Source organism: Falco biarmicus, chromosome 1 (genome assembly GCF_023638135.1).
Source record: "Falco biarmicus isolate bFalBia1 chromosome 1, bFalBia1.pri, whole genome shotgun sequence".
Classification (NCBI taxonomy): domain Eukaryota; kingdom Metazoa; phylum Chordata; class Aves; order Falconiformes; family Falconidae; genus Falco; species Falco biarmicus.
The window spans coordinates 113,482,187-113,492,954 of NC_079288.1; the positions used below are offsets into that span (position 1 = coordinate 113,482,187).

Genomic DNA, 10,768 nt, shown 5'->3' on the forward strand with positions numbered 1-10,768 from the left:
CACGGTAGCAATTAAAAAGCCTACGGAGGAGAAGCACCCCCGCTCCCAGGGAGGCGGACGCCAGAAGGCGGGCGCGGGGCAGCGAGCCCCCGGGCCCGGCGGGAGGATGCTCGGGGCCGGCCGAGCCGTGCAAGTGGCACAGGTTTAGCGGCGGCCGCTGCCGCGCCGGGGCGCCGAGGCTCGGGGCGGGCCGGGCAGCGGGCGGCGGCAGCCCTTCACTTGTCGTCCCATAGGAAGGGTGTCCCCGAGGTGGGACGGCGGCGGCGGCGGCCGGGCCGGGCGATGCCCCCTGCGCTGCTGCCGGCGGCGGCTGCGGCTCACTAGGGCTCTCATGTTTCGCTCCCTCTTTTCTTCTTCTTTTTAAGCCGCGCGCGGGGAGGTGCTGCCACCGCGCGCCCTGCACGTCACCCGGCGGCACCGGCCGCGCGTGCCGCCCGCGCCGCCGCGGGGGCCCGGCGGGAAGCGGCGGTGCCGCGCCCGGCCTCGCGCCCCCCCACCCCCCCGGGCCCGCGCGCGAGCGGCCAGCGGGAGCTTGCGCGAGGCCGCGCCCGGCGCGAGGCCGGCGGCAGCGCCCCGCCCTGTAGCGGGCTCCCGCCGGCGGCACGGGGGTCGCCGCGCCCCTCGCCGCCCCGTTCCCCCCCGGTGGGACGGGAGCCGGGGCTCCCGCAGGGCCGACGGAGGGGACGGGCGCCCTCCCTCCCCCGGGCGGCCCGGTCTCGGCGGGAAGCGGTGGAACCGCGTCGGTGCCCGGCGGAAGGCGAGCGCTGTAGGTGGGTCCTGCGCCCCTGACGGCTGAGGGGCCCGGCCCGGCGGCGGAGCCCCCTCACCGCCCTCGGCCGGCGCGCTGAGGTGCCGCTCTGGGTCCGCTGGGCCGGGCCCGCCGGCGGCCCCCTCGGCTCATCCCCAGACGCCAGGGAACCTTCCAGACGCGCGGGGCAGGCATCGACGGCCACGGGGGCGAGCAGTGGAGGTGTCGCTCAGCTCCAGGTGCCTTTTTGGCGGGGCTCCGGCATCCTCACTCCCGCCCAGGAATCGGAGGAGCGTAGGCCAGCGGGCCGGCTCCTTGGTGCCCGTCACCATGCCCTCGCCCTCACCACGCTCACCAGGTTCGGAGCAGGACCCCTTGGCGGCCACGTTGCCAATGGCAGAAGGGAGCATGGTGCACAGGGGCGAGCATCCTCCTGGTTGGCTAGAAATGGGAGACCTCTGTGTGGGAAGACTGGGACGAGCCTGGTATCTGGCGCTTGGTGGCAAGAAAGCACCTGGGAGACCAGGAAGGAGCCAGCTGGAAAGCCAACCCAGTACGAACAGGGGTGAAATGAATTTGGGAAAAGGAGAAAGATGCCAGACCAGGGTGTAGAGGCAGAGGCCTCCGGGGAGGATGTGCTGCAGAGCCCCGCAGGTGGGAAGAGAGAGCTAGAGGGTAGGAGGAGGTGTTGGCTCCTTCCCCTGGGGGAGAGGGAGGAGTGGAAGTCCTCAGGGGCAGCAGTGGCACAGCCACTGACTTGGGGGTAAAAGGCAGCTGGAGAAAAAGAGCCCCAAGGCGTATTTGCTAGGGGCTTGCTGCTAACCCCTGAAATAGAGGAAAAAATGGCTTGCACCCAAAGAGCCCCCTGAGGAGGGAGAAAGTGTAAGAAGTATTGCCTGGAGTTCCTCACGAGCATTTTTTCTGAGGCAGCTAGGGCCTGTTACTGTTCTCCTCATGTTTATTTTTAACCAAAGAAAATTAGTCTTTTCAGATTTGTATTTAAACTCTTATCCTTAAGTGGTCCACGCTGAACTAAATAGGAATTGCGCATGGACAAACAGGACATCAGATAAATCACTGAGCAGACATAAAGACACTTTCCTCTCCTTTTAGGTGCATTTCTTAAAAGCTAGCAGTTCCTAAACTCGTGAGCACCACTTGTCTTACCACTGACTCTTGTTTGGGTGAAAATCTTCCTGACCAAGGCTTGGGCTACATCAACATCAATGAGGCAGGCCTGTGGTACGGCATGGGCCCCAGCACCCATGCTGATGAGTGCAAATAAGGATGGCACCCTTAGAATATCAACAGCACTGGTGATACAGCATCCTTGCTTTGCAGCTTTAGAAAAAAGTACTGCTTGGCGATACATGGAAATGTTCCATGAGCAACCTGACTAGCAGAACTGTGGCAATGTAGTTATACCACAACAGTTTTGTTACACTGGGTTATTACATAGATTATTCTGAAATAAAAGTGACTGGTATAAAGCAGAATAACGGTAGCAGAAGAAAGTCACTTCTATTCCCAAGCAGACACCTTACAGAGGGTTATACTGGCAGAACTGTAGTGGCAAAAGGACACAGCTGGAGGCCTGTATGTCATCTTTCCCTGTGTAGACAGGGGCTCATACTTTCCAAGCAGATTCGAATACTTCTGCCCTGCATCTCCCTTATGGGAGTGGGAAGCTGGAACTCAGTGGAAGGAAGTGGCTGCGGGGCAGATTCCCTCTTGAAAAAACAGAAGTTCAGTGCAGATTTCTGTTGAGCAGTTGTGGCCTGGTCCTTGCAGCTCCCGTCTCATTGAAGGAGAGAGGAAGTGAGGAATGTAAATCTATATGATCAAAGTAATACAGCTACGGTAAATAACCTTTCTTCCTCCTTCAAGTGCTGCCTGCATAAATATCTGTTTCTATGTATACCTGTACCAGTTCTCAGAGGAGGTGAGATTGAGGTGGATTAATTAGAGAATGGTTTCCCGAAATGGGATTTAGATCAAGTTGCCAGACTAAGTAAGAGCTGACAGTTTGTGAAGGTCAGTTTCTACACAGAAATTTTACACAGATCTATGATGGAGACATTTCGCAGAAATTCCATGGAATGTACTGTTGCCTTGTATAACATAAAGTGCTCAAAACTTCAAGCTATATAATGATAGAGTGATGTAAAAATATATAAGCAAGACTTGAAGAAGGCTGAATGTTCTTTAAAACCTCTGAATAGAAGTTGCTGATTCTTGGGGTTTTGTGCAAGAGGACCGATTGAATCTTATATTCCTTTCCACACTTTAAAAGTACATGATGGCTTCTTTAACAAAGCACTTTCTCCAAGCTGGTTGATACAAGATTTTATTTATAAACCTTTTTAATAATGCAAAGTTAAGGTCAGTATTAGTATATACACCAGTTCACAGTGTCAAATTCAGGTGACTTTCAGCCTCTGAGAAACAGAGATAAGGGAATACTTAAGAAGAAAGAAAAAATACACATAGGAAATATGGTTAATAGACACATCATTTTTTTTAAGACAACCTGGATTCTGTCATATGAAGCTCATTACTAGAAATGATTAAACATGGTAATGCTGTAAGTCAGTTGAATAAATTCTGTAATTTGTTCAGAATATGTAGGATGTAGATGAGAATCTTTGGGTTACAATGCAATTAAGTGTGAGAGGCTTAGAAAGTTTTTAAAAAGGAAGCTATTGCTGCTACAGTGTTTGAATGTAGCTAGATTTTCTTGTAGTTTCACCCAGCAGATAAGCAGACTGTGCTTATTTATGCCATTAGCTTCATTGTCTGTCGTCTTATCTATATCATGATACATCACGGTACCTGTATCGTGTGAATTAAATGTCTCAGAATACCCTTCTAAGAGTAGAAGGCTGATTGTAGCGTGCACTTGAACTTATTATTTCTCAGATTATTTTGTTTGTTCTCAGACAGTCATACATATTTTGCAAAGGAATTTAATTGTATCAAGAAACCCACTTTAAGGTTTAAAGTTAGTGAATTCCTTTGGTAGTTTGAACAAAAGAGGAAACATGCAGTTATGTGTAGCAGCTCGTGTCAGTTTTGGGAAATATAGTTATCATATCAGTTTGCAGATAGGAGCAGAGGCTGGACGAAGTTATCTCATGGTGTCATGTTTGATGGAAGCAAACAGTAGCATCAGATTATTCCTAACCTCCCAACAGATGTTGTCTGAATGCATATCTTTACATACTGTTGTGATTCACAGAAGAACTTCGCATGCAGTCACCACACTTTCACAGCTAAACCCATGCAGTATGAGATGTGTGTTCTCAGCAGTGGTATCAGGGCTAGATCCCATCTCCTGCCACACCAGTGGCAAATACCTGGCGTGCCATGAGGAGGAATGTTGCCATGTTGGAGCAGACTAGGAGACAAGCCAGCACTCACCTTGCTCTGTGTCTGAGAAATTATGGTATTTAAAATACTAGTACATGGAGATCACCCCTCTGTATCAGGGACACTGCACTAGGTGAAGCAGGTGGACTTCAGGTCTTGGGGTGTGGCTGAGATTTTCTTTTAGCTGGCATTTGAGCTGAACTTCTGAAACATACTTTTGCCTTGCCATTTACTTTTTTTAAGAGAAAAAAGCTTTTTATTTTTTTTTTCAGAACCAGTTTGTTGTCAGGTGAAATGAGGGTGGAATCTCTCCATATCTCAGCACCATTACACTTTTCCTGAGTCCGTTGTAACATTACACTTGTTATTTTGAGCGCTCTTCCTAAACTGTAGGATGTGCTGTGAAGCCAATGATTCTACCTTATTTCTTAGTTTTAGGTAGTCCTGTGAGGAGCAGGGAGTTGGACTTAGTCATCCTTATGGGTTCCTTCCAGCTTCAGATACTCTTCTATGATTCTGCGTTCTTCCTGGGATCACTATCATAGAACAGTGAGAAACACTCAATCATGGAATCTCCACTGTAGATGCTCAAAATTAAGAGTTCCATTTCCAGATTCAGTTCTGGAAAAAAGCATTTAATTTTGAATTCTACATGTTTCATTTAGAAAGGAAAGCAGAAAAATCTTTCTATAGGAGTCAGATAGTTCATTTAAATTACTTTGAAACGAAACCGAACTTAAGAGTTTAAGCTCTTGCTTCTGCCTTAGCTGTGGCTCCTGAAAGTTAAAGGTCCCATCTCTCTGTTTCCTGTCAGCTACATATACAGAGACCCAGGAACCTGGAAATTTGGAGTGAGGACCTGAGCAGGAATCTCAAGGTTTGGCAGTCTGGGCTCCTGTGCTTCCGGCTTTTTTTGAGTGAAAGCCCAGCTGTCCTGAGAGTCCCATTAGAAGTGAAGTTGAGAGTTTTTTCTGGCTCTTTGCTACATCACTGGGTCTAGGGTTCCTGTGGCTTAAAGGGGGAGAACTGTAATATCAGGAAATCCTGACTCCGGGACAGTCTTTATGGCAGGAGTTCCCCACAGCTGTGGACTCTGCAATTCCATTTGCTGCAGCAGCTCCTCTGGTAATGAAGAAGGAAAACTGCTGGAATGATTTAATTAAAGCATCTTGTGGTTAGTCAGAAGTTTATAAAACCATTATATTTTTGCTTATATTTCTGTTTGTGATGTAACAGAATTTTTTCAGTTTGGTTACAGCATTTCTGGTTGGTTCTATCCACCATATACTATAGCCCACATCATTTCATGGGGTTGAGAATAACATGTTGCTTGTCTTTGCATACCACAAATACGAGGTGTGAAAGCTGGTATAACATGAATGAACAGGACTTGTTAGGATATTTTTTATGGAAAATAGGTGCTCAGACAGTCACACACAGGTTTTTAGGGTATGTCTTTACCACAGAGTTCCCCATGGCTCTTAGAAATCCTCTAAACCAGCTGAAGCCACCTGGACCATTTGGGACTGTAAACTAATGCATCTACTCTCTAAACATGACTTCAAAAAAGCCCGAGTCCCTTCTGGGTACAAAAGCAGTATTGGGCTGATGTTAACTCCACTTGATTGGCCCATCAGGGAATGTGAATTACAGATTATTTTAGCACATCACGTCAGCTGCTAACACAAACCCTCAATTATGTGTGTTCAATTTTGCAACATAGGCTAGGCTAACTAGAAGGCAGATAAAGCAAACCATTTTGTGAGGGAACGAAGACTCAAGAGGCCCTCTTGCCTATGGTCTGCATACTTTCACTACCTGCTGTAATTCACCTCAACAGCGGGTCTCTATTTATGTGTGTTACAAAGAGACAAAGGAAGCTGCTGTGGGAAAATCTTTCTTTCCTACCAGGGACTGTAGTAATCCCACTGCCTACTGCAGTTTACCAGCCACGTGTATGCTATCCCTCGCTCCAGCGTTTAAAGTATCCTTAGCTGGCTGTAGGAACAATTTATTTAAGATGCCATCAAGGAAACTGAAATGCTTGTAGTAGTTATCAAAGGAATAAAATTCTTTCTGAATGAGGGATATTGCGCATACCAGAACTAAATAATGGGCCTAAATATTTGTGCGTAGTGTTCTTTGTTTCCTGCTAAGAGTGGGGACAGAAGTTGTAGCCTGGCAGTGTTAAAACGAAGCGGTCATGAAGCTCTGCTCCGAGCTGCTTGGTGGCTGGGATGTCAGAGAGGATTCCACAGATTTTCTTTGTGTTGATGCAGTGCACGTGCATTTTGCTCTGTTAAGTAAATCAGTGTGAGTCAATTCATATTTGATATGGAAGCTTTGGGAAATTCTTCACAGAAGCTTTGATAGAATACATGCTCAGGCACCACGTACAGCACTGCTGCATATAGAGCACATAGGCTATATTAACTGTGCTATTTGAGGCTCCTTTCCAAACAGTAAAAATCCTTTTCTCCCACAGGTGGAAAATAACGGCGGAGTCAACAACCATCGTCATATATTTTCCTAGAACAGCATGTGTCTAATTTATATCTGTAATGTAGCTTTCAGAAAGGTGTGTTCCAATTCAGTAGCATAACTTTCAGAAAGTAGGGAGTTCATCTCAAATATATGTGCTCCTCAACACATCATTCTCAGAACTACCAAGTGCCCTGGCATATGGAGCAGAAGTCCCAGTGTACCTCACTGTCATTCCCAGACACATGCTAACAGCCATGTTCAAAATCAGTTGTTTTGGCCTCTGTTAAATGACATCAGAATAGTGCCGAAAGCTGCCTCACATTTCTAACAGCACACATGCTTCTGCAGGCTTATGTGCACTTCCAGGCTGCCTGGTCTGTGCCAGTGTAAGGCATACCTAGTGCCATCTTTTTGAAGTGTCCATTTAGTGGTTACAAATTTTACCCTTAGTAACTTTTTCTACCTTTCTTCCCTGAAGGGGCATTGGGAGCGTTGTGTTAGCAGCCTAAATCCTGCCTGAATTAGATCAGCCTGGAGAGGATTAAAGCTATAGCCTGAGTCCCAGTCATGCAAAGGAAAAATTGGAAGAAGCAGGTGATTTTGTAAACAGCTAATTCTCACAGAGGCTGTTCTTTGGGAGCCCATCATTGAAGTGACTGAGCTTGGCCTGCTTGCCCTCCCTCACACTCCTGTGATGCACAGCAAATTTCAAGCATGTAGATTTTAGATTATTTACAGTAGTCAACCTTTAACTAAAAAATTATGCTCGACCTCACTGTAATTAAAATGGAATGTAGACACCAGTTTGGCTAGGAGTTTAGGATGTGGTCATAAAGCTACTTTATCCGGATGGAGCACTGTCAAACCATCAGGTTTTGGGAGTCCCTGGTTCTGCAGGCTGATACTATTTTGCCAGGAATGTGGTCTTCAAAGACAGATTGGACCATGTACGTTCTAAACCTTGAGATGAAGAGTCCATTAACTTTGGTTGGAAATAAATCTAAGTAGGTGGTAGGTTCACACACAGGTGGCAATGTGTGAATAATTCCTTTCATTTGACTGTAAGATGTATGAACAAAGAAGATCTTTGGATAAAGATGGAAACTGATGTGGATGCCAGATGAACTTTGATTGAACTTAAGGCCAAACCATATTTTAAAAAATAAATAACACAGGATAAGGAGACACAATAGCAGATGCTGGAACCATCTGTTCCTGGACAGCTCTAATAGAAAACTTCTTCTAGTCTATTGTATGTTTCCTCATTAGGTAGTACTATTCTCTGTATGAATGCGGTCTGCCTGTGGTGAGATATGAACAATAACGGCCCTGATGTCCAGGTCAGCTGTCTTGAATCCTACAACTTCTATATGCAACCTGGCTTCTACAGCATTTGAAATTATGTGTATAATCAAGTGATTGAGTTAAGCATGCCATCCTAACCTTAAGGCATGTATTACAATCACCATCAAATGAACTTTAAGGATGAGCTGTACTGCTCCATGTAATTTGTTACAGATGTGAGGGAATCCCTAATTTCCCAAGGAATGGTCACTGCAGACTAGATGTTGTTTGAATGAGGTAAACAGACTGCTTTTAACCCTTACTGCAGAGGTTCGGTTCTGATTCTGGCAAAAGTATGATTTAAAGCAGTCATGATTCCAGCATTTTAACCTTTCCTACTCCCCACATAATTTTTTAGAGTAGGGCCTAAATGATTACTTAAAACAGAAATCATAGCATTCCGGGGGTAGGACACGTTACCAACCACTTTCTGTGTCTGGGACAAGATTAGTAGGTGTAGGTCACGACTCAGGTATGATATAATGATCAATACATTAAGTGTGACTTCCATAAAGGATGATAATCAGGATCAATTTGTCAGACCCATCCACTAGAATAATGATATTTCATGATTTTTAATAATGAAAGACATTGTTTGCAGGACAATGTGTATATCATGGACTAGTTGTTGAATTTTGCTAGCAAATCAGTCAAGTATGAGTGGGAGTCAAATGAGTTTCTACTGCCAATCAACGTTTTTTGGAAACTCAAGGGTCAGTTGGTTGTTCACGAGGGAATACTTTGTTGCAGCCATCATTTTTTTTCTAATATAAAGTCCGGGATGCTAGCACTGTACTTTCAGTGGAACTGTTTATGATAAACTTACCTGAATATATGTAATGGAGGAAGGCCCTGAGGACATTGAAATCTTGTGCCTCTGGCAGCTTGAAGGAGCAGAGGGACTGTGTGGGCTGTTCTCTCTGGACCTGTGGTGTTTTATATAACCTCACACCGAATGTTCAGTTCTTCTGGGAGGTTTGTGTATCGCTCCACCAAGCGTGGTTTTCCAAAGGGTTTGAACTTTAACACCAAGGGCACTTGTATGTCTCAGGAGTCAGTAATCTGTACAGAAAAACTTGGGGAAACACTTTTAAGTGACAGCTGTATGTTCCCTGAGAGTGCTGTTGTGCCAAGGAATCGATGAACTAATCTGGAAGTCTGCAGAATTAAACTGTTTTGACAGAGCTGAGTGGACAGGTAATAATTCTAAAGTTTCCAGTATTTTTGGTTAGGAGACAGAGCTTTAAAAAGTTTTACTAGTATTTTTTAACATGAAGTTAAAATTGTAATTTCAAGCAGATAACATAGTAATTACGAGTTATCTTCCTGGTTTCCTACAGGGAGGGAGTCCTATAGGACGCCAATAGGGCATTTCTAGAAAAACAAACTTGATGAGGAAACAGTCCTGTCCTTTTCTTCTTTCTTACTGATCCTTAATTTAGAGATTTCTCAAATAGGATTCCACACACTATCTTGAGATCCACCTACCTACAGCCATTAGGATGAGATGGAATTCTGAAAAGAGGTAACATTTAAATGGGTTAATTATGTTTTTTTACATCCTTTCTCAGAGTAGGCAGCAATTCACCCGTTGATATACAGAGCTAAGTAAAGATCTTTTCATTTGAGGAAGTAAAAATTTATGAATGAAAGGATAAAGAGACTAGCACTGAACAATAGGGGAAAAAAGGGTAACAAATAATGATAAAAGAGAGCAGGAAAAGTAAATAATGAATTCAAAGTTCTTTCAGATATACTTTATCCTCTCCATTGTGGCTTGATCTAGAGCCCATTGAACAGGTTCCCGTAAATTTATCAGTTCTTTCTTGCTCATCCCCTTATTCAGGCCCCTTCTAGCCTGGGCCTGAACTTGAGCGTTACATCACCTTGATACTTTATTTCTTATGAGTGCAAAGATGTTAGCTAGCTATGTATACAATATCTGTTCACTTACATGTTTATGTTTATTTTTACACTTATGTTATCAATATTACATTACTATGGAATATTTTCATTCATGCTTTGACAGGACAATAAACTTGGTTCACATACCACTTAACTTTTGAACAGCTGAGGAAGCCATGGTTTCTGGTTAGCTCTGAAACAGAAACCATTGCAATGTATTCTGATTCTTATTTAGGAAAACATTTACTTTTAAATCTTTCTTAGAAAAACATGTCCATTTCAGTGACCTTACTTGTACAATGGGCACAGTACTTACACACTTGTTTGAAGAGTATTGTGAAAATGCAAAGCACTTCGTAAGTGCTAAGTACTGTTTATAATGGGAAATTTTTCTTGCATTCCCAAACTACCTAAGATGCATTTTTCATTGGTATCAAGTGCTCTGAATAACTGTTTTAACATAAAGCAACAAAAATGGAGAGATCTTACTCTTTGTCTTATAGGTTTAGTGCTTTTTGAGCCTGCATATTCATAAACATTGTGGAATATTTATTATTGACCTGATGGAAAAGAACCGAGGCTCTGTCAGATCAGTATGTGTCAGAAGCATGTGAATACACAAATACTCCTGTTCAAGTGAATGACAAAAGTTCCTTCTTTTTCATAGTTACAGTTTTACATTTTCAAAATGTAAAATTTCTTGTTTTAGCTTTGCTCATGGAAATACAGCTTTGCAAAGAGCCGTATTGGTTGATGCCATGGTTTTGTTTACATATCTTTAGAAAAGAGACAATCGGCAGTGATGATATCACTGTTTTACAGGTAGCCAACACCCTTGGCTGTGTGAATTTTGGCTGAGACGGTGAGGAGTGCTGCAACCCAAGTATGAGTCTACCGCCAGCTTCATCGACGTTTCAT

At 44.6% G+C, this 10,768-nt stretch overlaps 1 protein-coding gene across 1 annotated transcript in view; it reads right to left on the bottom strand.

The window, feature by feature from the left end:
• Positions 1-403, bottom strand: part of HHIP (hedgehog interacting protein) — a 73,896-nt gene extending 73,493 nt beyond the window's left edge. Inside the window, exon 1 of the mRNA XM_056362302.1 lies at positions 1-403. This exon is cut by the window's left edge and continues 406 nt beyond it. The gene's annotated coding sequence lies outside the window, so the exon portion shown is untranslated.
• Positions 404-10,768: the final 10,365 nt, after the last annotated feature.